Raw genomic sequence first — 10,109 nt, 5'->3', positions numbered from 1 at the left:
CTCTGTTCACTGTTACATAGTCTATGATTTCATCATCCTTTGTATAATTCTAACGTACAGTATGCTGCATGTTTGATCACGATTCGCCTCGTGGTTTCCATAGTGACCAGGCTTGCGTGTTCTACCTCACTCCCCCCTTCTCCCCCTTATAGTAGAGTAAGTCATTCTTTCTGTTGTTCAGAGCCGGACTGTCAACTCTTTGTCCCCTATGGCTTCATTTGCGCGTCCTTCTTACAAGTTGTATCAAGCTCTGCCGGCCCCTATATAATGAGCTCAGTCTCTGCATTAATTGCCACTTAGATCTACTCCTCATTTTGTTCACATCTCTGTCCTCCCCTGTATAGTGTATTATTATTTTTGTGAGTGTTCAGGAAATCTCCAGCCATCTAGCTGCTGTATAATTTGAGTATAAGTGTTGTTACCATTTTTCTTGTACTGTATGGCCTAAGGCGTTAATTCGTAGGCCTGGTAAGTTTTTTTGTGATTCGTGTGGAGTTTTTAATGTCAGCCAGTGTGAATAGTGTTTTGTATCTGTGATAATATCATATCTTACTTTAACTGAGCATTATCCGGTTTTCTCATTTATCAGGGCTGACTTAGAAAAATTTGCTCTTGCTAAATTCATGTTAATAGAGGCTATTGCAGTTAACCATATATGTAACCTGTTTTGCCATTGCATTATCCTTTTGAGTCCTGAATGTTTAGTTGTTAGTTTGAGCATTAAACTTTAAACTTGTAATTTTACCTAAGTCATTTGTTTTGAACCTGGAACGTTGCGGGACAGTAGTGATTTTAGTATTCTCACTTGAAGTGTTCATTATCTCTCTCTGTTCCGTAACATCACTTTTATAAATGTTAAATTGCCATCTCTTCATCTTGAGCTGTAACAATAACTTTTTAGGGCTGTATGGTGCTGGTCACGAAGAAGTGCTCCTGGACAGGATACGTAGCCGTTGTATTGTCTAATTCTAGCACTGACATACGGGAAACTGACGGCGGACTCCGTCAAGTTAAGGTGAATGGACTAGACCTTTCGTAACATTTATTTTTATTTATTTGTTTATTTATTTGCGGAAAGGACAAAGAAATGATAATGTACATCCTTTTCATGTCCCTTGTTCATCCTGATATAAAAAATCGAGTCTGACCACGTTCAGTTCCCGTGGGGAGAGGGGGCGGTTGAGCAGCTGCCGTCGTATACGAAACGGGCGGGGGGGGGGGACTCTGATTAACATACTTCGATCAGTTTTACTTTTTATGGTAGAAGAGTAAAATCCTGAAATATTTCTTGTAAAAGAAAAAGAAAACGAAAAATATATACCACTGAGATTATGTGCAAAACGGACAGTGCAGTCTCAGTATGTCTCATGTTCATTTAGCAAAAACGAAATCTAGTTATAACTATTAACTATTTTAGTTTGTGAATCCAAGCTGGTCTGAAAGCCTCACAAAAATACGGCTTAGGATGAAGAGAAATCCATAAATTTATTCATTATCAAACACTGACAGTATCCAAAATATGAAACCTATAATGCCCACTGCAAAGATTACCTTAAAGAACTTATTTATATTAGGTGTGCTTCACTTGCACTTGTACAGTAGACAGTAGATGGAAGTCGCCATTTTGTAAGTTTCTCAATGCTCCCTAGTTCCATATTCTTTCCGGGAAAAGTTTTAACTGTGTGTGTGTGTGTGTGTGTGTGTGTGTGAGAGAGAGAGAGAGAGAGAGAGAGAGAGAGAGAGAGATGTGGAGGGAGGGGGGGAAAAAACTAGGGAGGAAGGGTTTAACAAAAATTGGGTCGGAAGTCCGTTGACGGGGATTTCTCTACTCCCCATGTACACTACAGAATTTACTACTAATAGAAGTGACGTGCTTAACCCCTTCCATCCCATCACTTTTAGCCATGTTACGTATGACTAGACGATTTTCTTTTTGTTCAAGGAGGACTTAAGGAACAGGACAAGTTTGATATAGCCCTACAGCACTTCCCACTGAGTACTGGATAATAGTCAGGAAGTTGGTAGTATAATACTGTACAAGAAATACAGTACTTTCAGTCTATTAAGGCGTTAAGATGCCTCACGGTGGGTTCCGATTTTTTTTTTTTTTATAATTTATGTGCTCAAAAGCGGACAGGCAGACAGGGAGCCCACGTGGTAATTGTAGTAGTGGTTTCATAGTAACAGTGGGTAATGGCAAATGATCTGTAAGTGGTTAGGTGGAAAATGTGCGAGTGGTGAATGGAGACGAAAACAGGTTGCAGGGTAAGTATACGGTAAGAGTGTAGTTAAAGAGCTGTGAGTGAATGATGCTGACGGACCTATGACGGATGACATGATGATGCAATAGTTTCAGTCCATGAAAACACGACATTTTATTCCGTTTACCGTGAGGGTGTTACACAGGGAAAACCACGGCCATAGAAGGGCTCCACCAAAATTTTGCTACACCATTATTATTATTATTATTATTATTATCATTATTATTATACACTGCTTGTCATCAGCACTAAACAGATAACCTGCTCTGTTTCTGCTGACTGCCTCAGAGTAAATGTTGTTAGTACGTGTAGGCTACTGTACGTATTAGGCTACTTTATCCAACAGTAAAACTGGTAAAAAAAAAAAAAAAAAGTTACTAACTGCACCCTTACCAGATTTTGTTAATATAAAGCGATTGTGACGTAGCCTGTATTAATACTTGACACGAGCAGTGATGTAAATTCAGACTTATCAGCGCAAAAACGTGTAATTAACGTCAACCTGCACTAGCTTGACATATCGTACTGTGAAGAAATTACATTTTTCACTCCACACTCACCAGATGAGAGTGAAAATAATCCTAATGTGGCTGAAAGGTGTGATACCTGGCCACTCTAAAATAAAACAAGACTGTGCGTGCACTCACCTGCTCTATTTTGTAGGCTACCATGATGATTTCAAGCACATTCCTCACCGCACGCTCACTGATGAAATGACTGTGGTTTAACACACGTGATAACTTGTCATGGAAACGGTAAAACAAGAAGTAATATCTGTTACACAGTCAAACGAGAGATAACCCGCACTCCCAGATCCCCCCACCCATGGTGTGGGAGCGCGTTATCAATCGGAGACCGCGCACATGCGGTACCAACGCGCGCAAACCCGTCAGGATCGTTTCAGGACCGTCTCACTCTGGGTATATATAAACAACCGAGTGCCATCCTTCCCGGTGCAGTTCGCGCGGCTCTTGTGCTGGGGGAAAGTGTAAGTAAAATTGATTGACCGGTAATATTAATTTATTTGTGAGTAGTACGGACAAAGTGGAAGGTGTTTTGTTTATCCCCACGTATTCGGCAAGGCTCTGTAATGGTGGTGAGGGATATTGAAATATTGCTGTAAAGGTATACAGAGTACATGTACAACAGAGTTAATAGTTAACTTATTGTGGGGTAACATTAGCCAACCGTGAGTGACACTGTTTCTCTGCATATGCTTAAATGCTGTCGAAGAGCGCCACACCTTATGTATTTCTCAGCTCTTTAGTGATGGATATTTTGTGAAGAAAACTGACTCCTGTTGCATTATTAGCTTCCTTGTGAGTAATATGAACTTACCGAGTGTGAGTAATATTGGTTTGTTGCCAGTTATGTATTATAAGTAGTGTAATAGACTTATCTCAAGTGATGGAAAGTGAAATTTGTAAGTAAAACTCTCACTACAGTACTATGATAGTTCTTTGGTGAATCCTAACGGGACGATTGTGAGTATTAATGACTGCCAGATGTATATAAATGACACACCTCATGAATTCGACACAGCTTTCGTGTGTTTGTAACTAAAATTCCTTACCGTACCGTACTATTAATCCGTGAGTAATACACCTGATTGTGAGTAGTATTGTGATTCTCTGATTACTTGAATATTCCTGGGTGATGTCAACCATTCGTATGTTCTGAGTGTTACCAGATTAACCTTCGTGATCCAACCAATTACACACTGGGAATCGATCAATACAGTTGTCAGCGATATAGGCCTACCGGTATGAGCTTGTTTACGTGCATGGCAGCATCTTGTATTCGTACGGCCGTTGGAAACCATATTAAGCTTTTCGCGTTTACGTTCATTCTGTAGTTTGTAGTAGTCAACATAAACGATTAAAATGAAACTCTGTCATAAATAAACCAGAGTGTTTAGAACTACCAGACATGCCTTTTGTGGGATTGTGCCGTATTACGTAATGAAAATTGTTACTATTTGAGCATTCCCTTTGATTTTTTTAAAATAATACCTTATCTCCTGGATAACATAAGTTGCGTCAGTACTAACCATTTAATTTAAACTTCCAGTGAAAAAAAAAAATGACGGTAGAAAAATGAAACGTCTATTATTCTGATCATCCAGAATCTGGCATCCCATGTGTACGCATCTTAGATCGTCATTCCGGGGACGTTATTTTCATTTTTCCATCTGCTACAAGACGGTTTTACACAGTTGAGGGGACACTTCAAGCTGTACGGGTTAGATACGGCCACCATTAACCCCTTCATCCATAGTATGCCCCTATATCGTCTCATTAAATGTCATCATATATTGAGCGATTGGATTTTTCAGATTTTTTTTTTTTTTTTTTGTATAGTTACGCATCTTATAGCTCAAAGTACTTTAGAGAATCCTTGGTGTGGGAAAATTTAGGCTGCTTCACCATGTCAATCCGATGACGCAAAGTGTACCTAATTTTTACTGCCACGAGACGATTTCATTGACATCAAGAGAGCACCCGGGTAGGAGGAGGTTCGTGAAGGCTGTATCTAACATTCCAGTTTGAAAAGTCTATCCCACAACAGCTGTCTGAAGATAAGATTAAAATGAACAGTGCTTTACCGAATTGTGACCTCATCTGAACAAGAACCCGATGAACTGTGGAGGTGAAACTGACCTCCTCCTGCAGTCCACCATCATCCTTTTGAGAGACAGGGAAGGCTAAAGACATTATTTTGTTTAACCGAGCAGCGGAACCCCCCAGTTATGCGGTACTGGAGAGAGGTCCCTTCACATGGTGGCACCGATAGGCTATAGCTGGGTAGTTCTGCTACCCAGTTATACTAACGTCCCTCACCTTCCACCCTATCCCCAGAAAAGTTGATGGTGGACTGTAGGACACTTTCAGTCGGGTTCCAGTTTCAGATGCATCTACAACTACATCGGTACCACCACGGGAAGGTGTTAGGTGCTTCTTTTCACCACCCGTTGCCGTATGGAAGGAGCTAATTGATTTGGTCGTCAGTGTTTGCGAAGTATTGTTACCTCCTCAGTATTGTGACATCTTTTATTCATTTATTTTCTGCAATTGATAGTGTTGTCAGACCATTTTAAATTTGTTTTTCTTACAACAAACGCCTATATTCAGATAAACGCTTCGTAATGAGTCTCAGTGTGTTTTTGTGGGTCTTATGACCGTAGGCCTTTATATTATCGTGGGATTATCATATGGTAGGTGTGTGTTATGTATTATGGTGGATATGTGTATTATATATTATGGTTGGTTTGTGTATTATATATATTACGGTGGGTGGGTGTATTATATTATATGATGCGTGTGTATTATATATTATGGTGGGTGTGTAGTATACTTGTATATTATGGTGGGTATGTGTATTATATATTATGGTGGGTATATGTATAATAACATTATGGTGAGCATGTGTATTATATATTATGGTAGGTGTGTTTTATGTATTATGGTGGGTATGTGTATTATACATTATGGTGGGTTTGTGGATTATACGGTATATTATGGTGGGTGTGTATTATATATTATGGTTGGTTTGTGTATTAAATATTATGGCGGGTGTGTATTATATACTATGGTGGGTAGGTGTATTATATATTATGGTAGGTGTGTTATGTATTATAGTGGGTATGTGCAATATATATCGTGGTGGGTATGTGTATTATATGTTATGGTAGGTGTGTGTTATGTATTATGATGGGTATGTGTTATATATTATGGTGGGTGGGTGTATTATATTTTATGGTGGGTGTGTATTATATATGGTGAGTGTGTATTATATATTATAGTGGGTGGGTGTACTATATTTTATAGTGGGTGGGTGTACTATATTTTATGGTGGGTGGGTGTATTATTATGGTGGGTGTATTATATTATAGTGGGTGGGTGTAGTATATAATGATGGGTGGGTGTATTTTATTATGGTGGGTGGGTGTATTTTATTATGGTGGGTGGGTGTATTATATTATGGTGGGTTCGTGTATTATATATTATTGTGGGTGGGTGTAGTATATAATGATGGGTGAGTGTTTTATATATTATGGTGGGTGGGTTTTATATATTATGGTGGGTGGGTTTTATATATTATGGTGGATGGGTGTATTATATAATGGTGGGTGAGTGTTTTTATATATTATGGTGGGTGGGTGGGTGTACTGTATATTATGATGGGTTTGTGTAAATAGTATGGTGGGTGTGTATTATATATTATGGTGGGTACGTTTAATAATTATTATGGTGGATGTGTATTATATATTATGATGGGTGTGTGTATTATATATTGCAGTGTGTGTATATATGGTGGGTGAGTGTAGCTTATTATGGTGGGTGGATATATTATGGTGGGTGTATTACTTATTATGGTGGGTCTGTATTACGGCTGAATAGTGTATTATAGTGGGCCTGTGTATTATGTAAAAGGATGGGTACCGGTATGTATAATGGTGCGTTTGTGTATGGAAACAGTGCTTTCAGATGGCTATGTTTGTGGTTGGTCTGTGTATTATGTTGGGCTTGTGCACTATGGCACTTTTATGTATTACAGGGGTTTTATTAAGAACTATGCTTGATCTATGTGTATTATAATGTGTCTACGGTGGGTCTGTTTAGTACGTCATCAGCATCAACGTAAGAAAAAACTCTTGGTTAATTTAGGTTGTAACTAATCCCCACATTACAAAAGTATTCTAAGCTTAAAATTCGTCTGGAGGCAGCAAAAATAAAATAAATATAATTACTCTTTCTTTCTGGAACCTACCTCAACCCACTTGCGATAAAAAAAAAGCAGGATTATGATGATGATTAATATTATTGGTGTTATTATTAATTCATTTACTTTGTTACTTTACTAGTCAGCGACCGGCCCAGATACTCTAGGTCCTAGGATTTCGTTGCAAATATTCCTCAGCGATTTATTTTCCACGTTAAACCTCGGTATACTATGCACGTTAAGGATGCAACCTATGTTGATAATCGCACGATATAAGTACAGTACATACAGGAGAATGTTGGCATGGAATATACAAGATAAATCGCTGAAGAAGAGCTACGAAGCCCTCTCAGTGATAGGCCAACAGAAAGGTTTTGAGAAGCAGTGCTCCTTCCCTAGCGATTTATTTTGTTACTTCATAATTATTATTCTCCCGGGCCACGCATTCATATATCAGTGAAGCCCCCGGAATCCTGCAGTATCGTGACATTTCTTCCTTGGCAATTTATTTTGCTTGACCTTAACATTCTCTTGCATGATATGGTTTTAATATTAATAGATTAATACCGGTAGTTTGCATCACTAACGTCATCATCATCTAATCCTGTGTTGCCCCATGAGGAGCGTAGGAGCCCGGGGCTAGCAAGTTGGTCCTGACATTTGAGATGAGTGACCAGCCTCACTTATCTCTGCGCTCATCCCTGAATGTCATTACGTGAGCAATGAACCCCAACCATCCCTTGGATATAAACTTGCACTGGCTCAATCCGACTGGAGTGCCTTACCCACTAAACCACCAGCCACCATAATTTGGTTGTATGGTTACCACCCACAGTAGTAAATGGTTTCCTAGCGTACAGGAAACCATTTGGCTTGTCCCTCAGTGTAGAGTCACTTGTTGACAGAAGGAAGAGGAAAGAAAGAAGGAAGAAAGGGAGGAATGGGCAGTCATCAGAGAGCAGCACTACAATGAATGAGTGGATGGTGAGCGCTCCTACCTACCACCGCATCACTAACGTAACACGATATTAAATAGCACTTCATCCTTAGCGATTTATTTCTGTATACGGCTCAGTATCAATTTGTATATTATACTGAAAATGGCGGGACTGATATTTAACTACCACAAGAGGATAGCCAGGAATAATAGGCAAAGTAAATCGCTAAGGAAGAGGTGTTACGAGATCTCGAGCCACAAGTATTCCTGTTTTTCGTCATCGGATTGAAGGGGTTGAGCCAGATGACAAGCCCGTATTCTCGTCAGTTCAGGAAGCTCCCCTACATCTCTTAAGTGATTTATTTTGCATATTGTTCATGGCTATCCTCTTGTATTTAATACCACTACCTTCATTTCAGTATAATTCACTATGTTAATCAGCCGCAGACAGAAACATAAATCGCAAAGGATGAGGTGCTCTGCGGCCGCTCGGCAGATACTGTGTGCATGTTGTTAAAGGTGTTTAGAGAGTTGTAGCCCCATGTAGGCTACATACCATCTCAAACGTGAACCCGGTGGACCACAGGCTCGAGTTGCCCTTCTTCGCCAGTCCACCATCCTCCTTTTCGGGGATAGGGAGAGGGATGAGAGACATTTGCATAGCCTGGCAGAGGAGCAGCTTGGTTATATCAGTGTCACCACGTGAAGGCATCGCTCCCCAGCACAACGTCACCGGAATGGAAGGGATTCAGACCGTCAGCTCAATGACATTTTCATTCTGTGACCAAACAATTTTATTCACTTTCGGAGAGATTTAAATAAAAGTCTGGTTGTGGCGTGACTAACTTGAAAATTACGTCATCGTGGTTTTCTCTAATTTTTGTGATACTAGGCCCATGCTAACGTGTACCTAATGGACTGTAGGCAGAAATTTCCCCTTCTGCAGCCCACCATCTTCCTTTTGTGAGATAGGGAGGGAGCTGAGAGACGTTTGTACAGCCAGGCAGTGGAGTCGCTTGGTCATATCGGTGCCACTGCGTGAAGGTGATAGCATCTGTCGTCGTAGTGAAGGAGTTAAATGCAGTGGGTACCAAGTATCATCCTTGGTGGGTACAGCGTGGGAATGTAGGGGATATCCAAACGGATGCTAGGTCCGTTTCCATGACAGTCTACAGTAGGCCAGGGGATGTCCAAACGGATGCTTGGTCCGTTTGCACGAGTCTCTCTCTCTCTCTCTCTCTCTCTCTCTCTCTCTCTCTCTCTCTCACACACACACACACACACACACACACACACACACACACAGAAGCGCAGATAAGCAAACGCCTCAATCAAACGTCTGACTGCAGCTTTCCATTCGCCCCATTCATACGTGTAATACATTCGAAATTAGCATTATACTCTCTCCCACCCCTGTACTTCCTCACTGTGACTCCATTGTCTGTAACTGTCAGTTTGGAATGAATCAGTATAGTTAATGGAGTTGGAGGGAAGAAATAATTGTAGTGAGGGTGAATTCATGGCAGTGTAGCTGGGTTAGTCCCTAACGCTTGTCAGTGCCTCTCCGTTCATTTTTTTTTTTTTTTCCTGATTCTCAAATACTAAAACTAGCTTGCCGTTCTCATACTCTGTTTCTCTATTTTGTCTCAGCAGAACACAGTTCTCTGGCATAAACAGAAGTTGATCCAACCATGAGAGAATCTAGTTTCCTAATTCTTTAAACAGTAACCATTTGGTATTGCATCTGTCATCGGTCTTCCCATTCAGTTTCATCCCATGTTGATGTTGCTGCTATTAACCTTCCTTTGGTTGAAATGAACCACTCGGCGTATAACCATCTTTTCTTTCTCGAATTCACTGAAAAGTACTACATTGACCAGGAATCATAGTTTATTTTTATTATGTAGGTATTTCACCATTATTACAGTCACCACCATTCACTTCTTCAAACGTTACGTGAAAAGTGCGCCGGAAAAGTTCATGGAAAGTTTAAAATATGATTGTGGCATAGCGTTGTGCAAAAAATATTTTAATAATGGGAAATTCATAATGAATGAAAATGATTGAATCTATATAATTTAATAAATGAAGAATTTCCAGTATTCTATATTTTTATTTAGACTTACTTTTGATAAAATATAGTACCATAGTGCGAGACTGAAATAGTGAGCAAACGTTGACTACGAACA

The sequence above is a fragment of the Coenobita brevimanus genome, chromosome 100, assembly GCF_032717465.1.
Source record: "Coenobita brevimanus isolate Jiangsu-jjx chromosome 100, ASM3271746v2, whole genome shotgun sequence".
In the NCBI taxonomy this organism is placed as follows: domain Eukaryota; kingdom Metazoa; phylum Arthropoda; class Malacostraca; order Decapoda; family Coenobitidae; genus Coenobita; species Coenobita brevimanus.
This window is presented reverse-complemented; position numbering follows the sequence as displayed.